At 37.8% G+C, this 9,636-nt stretch overlaps 1 long non-coding RNA gene across 1 annotated transcript in view; it reads left to right on the plus strand.

The window, feature by feature from the left end:
* LOC112608861 overlaps window positions 1-6,353 on the plus strand; it is a 38,404-nt gene extending 32,051 nt beyond the window's left edge. Inside the window, exon 2 of the long non-coding RNA XR_003116130.1 lies at window positions 5,429-6,353. This is a non-coding gene — a long non-coding RNA (uncharacterized LOC112608861). The remainder of the gene's footprint in view (window positions 1-5,428) is intronic.
* The last annotated feature ends 3,283 nt before the right edge of the window (window positions 6,354-9,636 follow it).

Consider the following 9,636-nt stretch of genomic DNA (forward strand, 5'->3'; position numbering starts at 1 on the left):
TTATTAGAATATGTTCATTTGTCTATGGGTTCAGATTTATCAACACCATTTACATTGTCTTAATAAACTCTGTAAGTTTTTCTAGTTGATTCATTTATGCTTTTATCTTTATTATTGCCTTTCATTTACTTTCAGAGAGTTTATGCTTTTATTGTTTTTCCAACTTCTTTTTGTTTTTTGTTTATGAATACTATTCGTATTGATATATAACAGTTGTGCCTATTTTGGGGGTACATGTGACATTTTGATACATGTGTACAATGTATAATGTACACATTAGGTAATTGAAATATCAACCTCAAACATTTATATTTACCTTTTCTTTGTGTTGTGAACTTGCCAATTCTGCTCTTCTAGCTATTTTGAAATATATAATAAAGAATTATGATCTCCCTACTGTACCATCAAATACTAGAACTTACTCCTTATATCTAACTGTATTTTTGTATCCATTTACCAACTTCTTTTCATCCTCTTCTTAGCCTCTAGTAGCCACTATTGCTTTTTCAACTTCTTGGGACAAATGCTTAATTGGTTAATTTTTAGTCTCTTGTTTTTAATATAAGCATTTATCATATTTAAGGTTACAAATGTCCCTATAAACATCAGTTTAACTGTACAAGTTGTGGTGTGAACTGTCTGCAATTTCGATTGTTCTTAATATTTTGTAACTATCAATTTGAATTCTTTTTTAACCCATCAATTATTTACAAGTATTTTTAGCTTCCTAGTGAATAGAATTTCTTAAAATTATCTTTTAGTCATTAATTTATAATCTTACTTCATCTTTGTTAGAAGACATAAATTGGGTTATATCGTTTTCTTGATGTTTATTTAGACTTACTTTGTAATCAAGTATACGGACAATGTTTATAAGTGTTCTTTACTTAAAATATGAAGATGCTTTTTTATTGGAAATGGATTATTTTATATTGGGTGGACATTCTAAATACGTTCATCATATGAAGCTTTATAAATGCATTATGTAAAACATTTACATCCTTAGAAAATGTTTATCTCCATTTTTCAGTAACTCATAGAGATGTGTTCAAACTTCCACTATAATGTTGGATTCACTTTGTATTCAGGCAATTTTTGCATTACATATTTTTAGGCCATCTAATTCAAGATTGTTAGAACTTCCAAGTGACTTGTGTTTATCTGTAAGAAAAGACTCCCCTTATCTCTAATGCAGTTGATTTTGTCTGATATTCAAGTCACTATATCAGCCTTCTTTTCTTTTTTGCCCACTGTATCTTTTTTCATGCCACTACTTTAAACATTTTTGTATCATATTTTAGATGGATCTCTTAAAAATAACTTATAATTGAGTTTTTTTATTTGATTGTTTTATTGCAGTGTGAGAATCTTTGTCATTTAATAAAACAGTGTAATACATTTACACTTAGAACTACTGGCATATCTGAACACTTTACTACCTTCTAATTTTTTAATTACCATTCTCTATTTATTTTCCTCTTTTTTGCTTTTTGTTGAATTATGTGGGAATTTTGTTTTCTTCTTTTGATTTGTTCAAAAGTTGTACATTCTTTCTCTACTTCTCAGTTCATTATCCTTATATTTTTAGCAAATTTATTCAACATAGTTTTATCAACCTCTCTGCCTTCTTCAAACAATGAAAGGATCTTAGGTCTTCCTTTTAATCTTCTTCACGTGATTTTTTTGCTATGTTTCTAATTCTCGGGGTTTTAGTTCACCTATCTACTGCCTTAATAATTCTCTTTCATGGCTTCTTTGCCTGTATTGTAATTTTCTTATTATGAGTTCTTCCTTGATGAACGCTCTTTATTGAAGGTTTCTTGAATAGTCTGAGTGGTCCTAAGAATAGTGTTCTATTGGCTTCTCCCAGGTGAACAGTGAGTTCTGGACCACTTTATGTTAATTTCTCAGTTTGGGATTATCACACCATGCATATAAACTCAGAATTTATACCCATGTTTAGTGCAGACTTGGCATTTAGATTTCTCAAAGGACATTGTCTGATTTTTAAAGATTCACTTAGAGCCTGAGACAGACCCTGTGCTTTCTTACCATGTCTGCAAAGTAGAAGATAGTTTATTATTATTATTATTATTATTATTATTATTATCATTATAAACTTGGAAGCTCTTTGAGGATCGTGGCTATGTAGAAGGGATCTCAATTACAGCCACCCACTTCACGCAATGCCAAAGATACATCTCCTTTCCTCCAGTTCCGTTAGGGCAATAAAACCTTAGTCCCAGCTCACAGCCGCATGCCCAGGTCTGATGGCCCCAGCCTTCAGCAAGGCTGCTAGAGGCTGCTGAGGGTGAGAGGGGTACTATGACTAGATATCTATTATTATTGGCATCAAGGGACTTCCATCTACTTCTGTTATTAAACTATATGTGTAGATTCTACTAAGCATTTCCATGTTGTTTAACAAGGGAGGAAAATCCATATTAGTGTACCATAACATAAAAATCAGATTCTGAGTGCATTATTCTCCTTTTCCTGTTTCCTCCTAATCTTTCCTCGCTTTCTACTCCTGACCTCCACTTAAACTATTTTATGCTCATTCTCTCAACTCCCAGGTCTCCCCTTGGAAGCCAGGTAGAGTAACAGCTCTATGAAGTTTGAGAAAACCTGCCCACTTACTGATTCCTTGTGGTTGAGCCCTGTGGCTTTGAGTAGAAAAAAGAAAAAAAAAAAAAAAAGATTCAGGCAAAAATGGGGATAGAAAAGAGCAAATCATCAAAGAAACTTACAGATATCATCAAATGTATTTTTGGTGAGTCCTCCGCTCCTCAGTAGAGTAAATCTCTCAGTAACATTTCAGAATCAAACAAGGTATCATCTTTGGAATGATCCCGTCAAATTGGTGAAAAACCAAACCAATTTATATCTCCAAATCAGCTTTGCTTCTTTTCTATTTGAGGGGTAAAAAAAAAAAAATCCTTGGACTAAGAATATCCCTCACCAAGAGAAAAGAAGCAGAAAGCACTGATAATTAGATGCAAAGAACATTCCCCCAAATGTTCTTAACTTTCATAGCCAGATACTTTTCTAAATGTTTTCTCACATTTTCTAGGGAAGCATTTTCTGACATTTCCTCCTGTTGAGACAGTTTCCTTTCAGTGATTCTTTCTGCAGTAACTTTAAGAGGCAGTCTCCAACAGTGTCCCTCTGCAGGTGGCTTTCCTTCTTGGGATAATTTGCCAATGGCAATTGCATTCCTTATGTACTCAGTGACCTACCAGTCTGCCCTGGGTCCCCCAGAGTAAATACTCAAACTCTCCCCTGAGGATCAGTTTTCTTTAATTTTCAATTTTTTAAATCTCTTCATCCAGCTGTATTACTTTTGATCATCAAGTCTAGGTGAGATTGACAGGTGCTGACAGTTGTTACAGCTGCTGCTAACCACTGGTTACCTTAGAAATGGAGGTAAAACAAACACAGGAATTCCAAGGAACCATACCTCACCTCTAGGTTTCTGAAAACATCGTAGAGTAAATAAATCGCAACTCTTACTCCCATCTATCAGGCTGATTTTGTGGCTGGATTTACAAGAAGAAGCAGAGGAAAGAGAGACAGTAGCAGGGGAGAAATGAAAGTCAGTTGTTACCAATAGTTCAGAGACAGAAAGCTCTGGGCTTCCATTAAGCAGTTTGATTTATAGCTTCGGATATTATGTGCAAGAGCGCCCACAACCCAAAGTGTTTTGTGTCTTGACCTGTAAAAAATAAGTCTATTAACCCTAATCAATCTCCTATTATGCTGAGGTGCCTGAAATCTAGCAAGCAAAAGGGTGACTGAGGTCTTGCAGCCCAGGAACTAACCATCGTCTTTGGTAATCTACAGTGGCTGGGGTCTTTGCAGAAGCAAAATTATCGTTCAGAGTAAGGCACTTGGGGAGGGGCTTTCATCTTTTAATGAGAAAATGGAGGATTGTTTTCATTTTTAATTGCTGGGGCTAATTAAGGCCTGGGGCTCTTGTGTGAACCTGGACCCTTGCGGATGCCTGTTCACAGACACCTCTGCCTGTGCTTCACCCCAGCTGTGGGTAACCCGCCTGCCCTGACTTCCTGCTGTAATTAGTAAAGGCTTCTATGCTGATTAAGTACTTTATTACAGAAGCTAATTATGAAGTCTAGCTGGTTCGCTGTGCCTTAGAAGGGATTTCCTTGTGCTTTGTGAGGGGAATTCTAAGGGTGGGTGTTGTTTTAACCTTTGAAGGGCAAAATAGAAATTGACATATCGCACGGATGGTCAAATGTTAATATGGGCATGGAAAATGGAAATATTTTAAATCCACACCAGGAAAACCAAGCAAACAAAGCTTCTTTTTAACTAAGATTTGGAGAGGGGGTTAGAAAGGAAATAAATGCTATCACTCTATCAACACCTACAAACTGTTATAATAGATCCATATTGGATCCCCAAACAAACCCAACCCTAGGTTGCAGAATCTGTACTTTGCCTTATGTATTGGTCCAGAGTGAAACTGTGTAGTAGAAGGTTTACAGCAGTGACCACATATTTTTCCTTGCAATAGTCTGTTCATTCGTGTGTATGTTGTAAGGGTCACTGAGTCTTTCTAACTCAAATTTAAAACATTATGTGTGAGTGTAGTTGGGAAGTAGGGTAAAATGAGCTAATGATTGAAATAACCCAGCCTGTTCCTTTTACCAAATTTGGGGCAACAGTAAAGTGGAGACTCCTAGATCTTGCCTCCTGTGGCCAGGAGGACTCTTTCTACCTCCACTCCTGTGAGCCACCTTGGTTACCTCTTGTGCTTAGGGGTGGGCACACCTATAGAACAGCATACCTTTGTGACGGAAATCCAAGAAAGAGACTCTAGTAGGCCCTGGAAGCAGGTTTGAGGCTGTCTTGACAGATAATTTCCCATGTCCGGTACCTGGAGCTTAGTGGGGTGGGGATGTGGGGAGGTTGCTGTAGGTGGACATGAACCTTTGGCCTTGGGGACTCCTCAGTCCATGAGGATTGTGGCAAGAGGAGAAAGAGTGAGCCTGTTAAATCTCCAGGTACAGGGCAAGGTCCTGGGTGTCCAGTTCTAAGGGTGATACTATAAATAACATTAAAAATTAGGTGATATATGTTCATTCATTTATTCATCAAATGTATTTTGACTTTCTACAATGTCTTATGAACTAGGCTGGGTACCAAGAATATGTAGGTGGCTAATTATGCAAGATGATGTGAATACTTTTTAAATAAACTTTCCAGAACTTATACAACCAAATGAATGCAGTTTCTACTGCTTCCATTATTGTGGAACTATTACTCTCTTTAGAAATTTTGCTTCAGATTTAGAATATATATAAGAAGACTATGTATAGGTATATAATGTAGGTGTGTATATATGTGTGTGCATCTGTGTGTATAATATTCAGAGATTTTAAGGGTCCCCCCTTTCTCTTTGTAGATGAAGAAACTGAAGTTCAGGAATGGTAAATGTTCTGATCAAGGGTGTTCTGCTGGAGTGGTGATTGATCTCAAGCTTCCTGCAAGCCTGTTGACTACAGCATTGATCAGTTCGCATAAGTTTCCTGACTGTAAATATCATGGCTGATTCTAACATCATGCACAAAGCCTGTCATTCAGAGAGATGGTGCTACAAGTTGTTTTGCAATTTCAGTTGTGTTCAAATCAACCAAGTATAAATCAGAATGTCATCAAGGCTATGAGCTCCACCTCTCTAAATCTGGGTATTCCACGTCTGAGAAGGGTTTTGTGCCTGAGAGGTTCATATCGGCAACTGTCTCAAGGCTCTAACTTTTCATAAACACTATTACAAACTAGTTTAGGTTGTACAAGAGAAGACTTTCTTTTAAAAATCAAAAATATAGGTTTTGGTTCATCTTTGCAAGGTGGGGTAAAAAGGCAGAATAAAGAAGTCTAGCCCTCCCAGATGACCTCAATATTTGAAATGACCCATGCAAGCACTTTCACTGAGAAGTGAATAAAACTAGGAGAAATTGCTGCCAGATTGAGTGTACAATAGGTCTGATTTTGTTGCTTCACAACTTTTTTTCTCATCAAACAGTAGAGTGGACTTCGAAGTGGAGAAGATCCTGTCAAAACTTCACTCACACTCCTTAATTCAGAGGAGTGAGGGCAGGTAGTGGGGCAAAGAGCCATGATACACAAAGTGCAGGCCACTGCCCCCCACTTCAACCTGACCTAATCCATCATGGGAGTTCACATTGCCTCAGCCAAAATAAATAGAGAGACACCCTTCTACACAATGGAGACTTTTCTAGCTGTGATTGCCTACTCATCACCTCTCAACATCCACTCACACCCCCAAGCTACTGAAAGCCTAATATAAATGCATAGCAAAATGTAAATTTTCTGTTTTTCTGTCATCTGGGACTACAGAATTTGGGCAGGAACCCCCCCACACACACCAATTTTTGACAGAACATATTATCATTCTTATTGCTTAAGAAAGCAAAGAACTCCCTCTACAAGAAGAGGACCAAAAAAGAAAAATTTAAAGACTTAGAAAAGATATCGCATTCAAAGAACGGTACATCACCGAAAAAATGGAAGCAAATCCTTCTCTGTTAAGTAAATTTGCTACAAGAAAGAGCAGAAAGTTTTAGAAAACTGCTAATCTGTGGGCTTAATTTTCAAGTGCCTATTAAATTTATCAATCCTCATTAAGCATTCCTGAGGAGAAAATCATCTCCAAGCAAGAGAGATGGGCATTAAAAGATAAGATGACTGGATTAAAAATCACTATGTTGGCTACAAACAGAAGATTAGATTCTATAGAAAATTGAATTAAATAGATGACAAATCCCGGACATTTATCCAATGCTCATAGGCAAAAAATGGAATAGGTAAAAGTTGGGAAAGGTAAGAAAGGTGGAGGAGTCAGATCTATAAGATACTACTAGGAATATTAGGACAGACTGAGAAAATTGATAGAAAATAAAACGAGTACTAATGTAGCCACTTAGACATAGTCTCCAAGTTATACAGATTCTATCACTTCCTACCATTTCTGATGCCACATCTTCCTCATACTTCTATTCTTTATTTGTTTCATTTGTCTATTGGCCAGAGTACTTTTTCTAGTAAACGCCTAGAATGTGTCCAACAGTATCCCCATCTCACCAGAAACGTAATGTGCATTTATCTCCTGGGCTACTGCTGTGTGTCAGGATCCATACCAAGAGCTGGACCTATAGCCTCAGCCTGGGAATCCATTTCAAGATGTAACATTGAGTCCCCGGTTTTAATTCCCTCCTCTCCTCCATCCTGAACTCCCACTGACATCTCCAAAAAAATATGAAAACAGGAAAATGTGAATGAGAGTGTATTGGGAAAAAAAGATATATGTCATCAAGGGATCCCAGAACTTTGGGGAACCGAGGTGGGAAGATCACTTGAGCCCAGGAGTTTAAGACCAGCCTGGGTAACATAGTGAGACCCTATCTCTGCAAAAGATAAAAAGTAAAAATTAGTCAGGTGTGGTGGCACACACCTGTAATCCCAGCTACTCAGGAGACTGACGTGGGAGGATTACTTGTGCCTATGAGTCTGAGGCTGCAGTCAGCCATGATCATGCCACTATACTCCAACCTGGGTGACAAAGCAGGATATATATGTGGAGAACATCTGTAAGTTACAGGTAAACATGGGACCAAACTCAGACAGGTACACAAATGTCAGTACATCGCAAGAAACACCCATCTGAAGAACAAGCAGACAGCAGTAGTGCTCTATCACACAGACACCCAAAACAAACAAATAAAGGAGGAACTGCAACAGCTGAGAGTGAATAACTCACACTAAATGAATTGTTCCAAGGAATAAGGGCCAATGTTCCTTCTATACTTCACTCACTCAAAGAAACACAAGTGTACTACATACAGAAAAAGAAAAACACCTAAGATCAGGAAAGACTGAAGATTAACGAATTTAAAAACAATGGCAATGGTCATCAGCACATCAGGTATAACACAAAACACTGATTAATGGATTAGGCTGTGGCAAACCTACCATGTTTAACACTAGGAGTAAATCATGTTTTAAGCAGCTGCATAATATAACACAATTATTTTTATTAGTACTCATGAAATAAAACAATGAGCCAGGCGCGGTGGCTCACATCTATAATCCCAGCACTTTGGGAGACCAAGGCAGGCAGATCATTTGAGGTCAGGAGTTTGAAACCAGCATAGCCAACCTGGTGAAACCCTGTCTCTACTAAAAATACAAAAGTTAGTTGGTCATGGTCGTGGGCGCCTGTAATCCCCTCTACTCGAGAGGCTTAGGCAGGAAAATCACTTGATCCTGGGAGGCGGAAGTCACAATGAGCCAAGATTGTGTCATTGCGCTCCAGCCTGGGCAACAGAGCAAGACTCCGTCTTCAAAAAAAAAAAAGAAAAAAAGAAAAGAAATAAAAAAATTATAATAACTAGAAAATAAATCATAAGTCACAATGAAATTATTCTTTTATTTCACATCATAGAATCCCAGTAAAAATACATTAAAAATAAATATTGTAGTACAAGAAAGGGAAAATGAATTACACATTTTTAAATTACATTAGTGCATTTTTAAACAGGGCATAAAACACATGATTAACAATTCTTACATTGCTATTACGTAAACCGGAATTGAGCAATTAAATGAATGGATAGTGGGGCAGTGGGAATCGGGTTTCTTGCTGTTGGAGTGGAGGTTACTAATAAACAAGGGGAGGAGGCTTGAATTATTCAGTAGAGTAGGAGACGTCAGTGTGAACTCATGTTTAGATTTATTTAGATACAGATCATTGCAGACAGAAACATTTATATATGTGTGTATATATATATAGGTTATGCATATTCATATTTCCTCATTCTGTAAGTTGAGAGAGCCTAGAAGCAGTGACATCCCTGCAGCAATGAACACACCTAGTGCCCAGATCTTGGTTTCTAATACCATTTTCTAATAAAAGAAACCAGTGCTTTTGGGAGAAATGGCTGATTCTAGAACTCAGGCATAAAATGTACAAAATGAGCCCAGAGTGTCTGGTAGGACAAGAAAGTGAAGCCATTCTCAAAAGAAAAATAAATGATGGATGTCAAAGGGATATAGGAGTCCACTGCAAAACAGCTTCCGGTGGTCAAAGCTGGAATAATTTGAGCAATAATATAAATAAAGTAGTATAATATTACAACTCCAAGTACAAAATAAATGTTCATGAGTCAATGCCAATACAAATAAACAATTAAATAAATAAAGTATTTGAAAAGAATAGACAAGTCTCCCATGCATAAGAATTCCAAGTAATTCAGGGAGATACTCCACCCTCAACAAGATGGAGCATAACTCCCCACTCCTGAAACAGAGACTGTGTGTAGCATCTTCCTTTCAAAGGCACATCAAATGGCAGAATGGAAGAGGAGAAAAAGAGTAAACTTACCATAGATGAACTTGGCAGAAGGCCGGGCGCGGTGGCTCAAGCCTGTAATCCCAGCACTTTGGGAGGCCGAGACGGGTGGATCACGAGGTCAGGAGATGGAGACCATCCTGGCTAACATGGTGAAACCCCGTCTCTACTAAAAAATACAAAAAGCTAGCCGGGCAAGGTGGCGGGCGCCTGTAGTCCCAGCTACTCGGGAGGCTGAGGCG

The sequence above is a fragment of the Theropithecus gelada genome, chromosome 16 (genome assembly GCF_003255815.1).
Source record: "Theropithecus gelada isolate Dixy chromosome 16, Tgel_1.0, whole genome shotgun sequence".
NCBI classification, from domain to species: domain Eukaryota; kingdom Metazoa; phylum Chordata; class Mammalia; order Primates; family Cercopithecidae; genus Theropithecus; species Theropithecus gelada.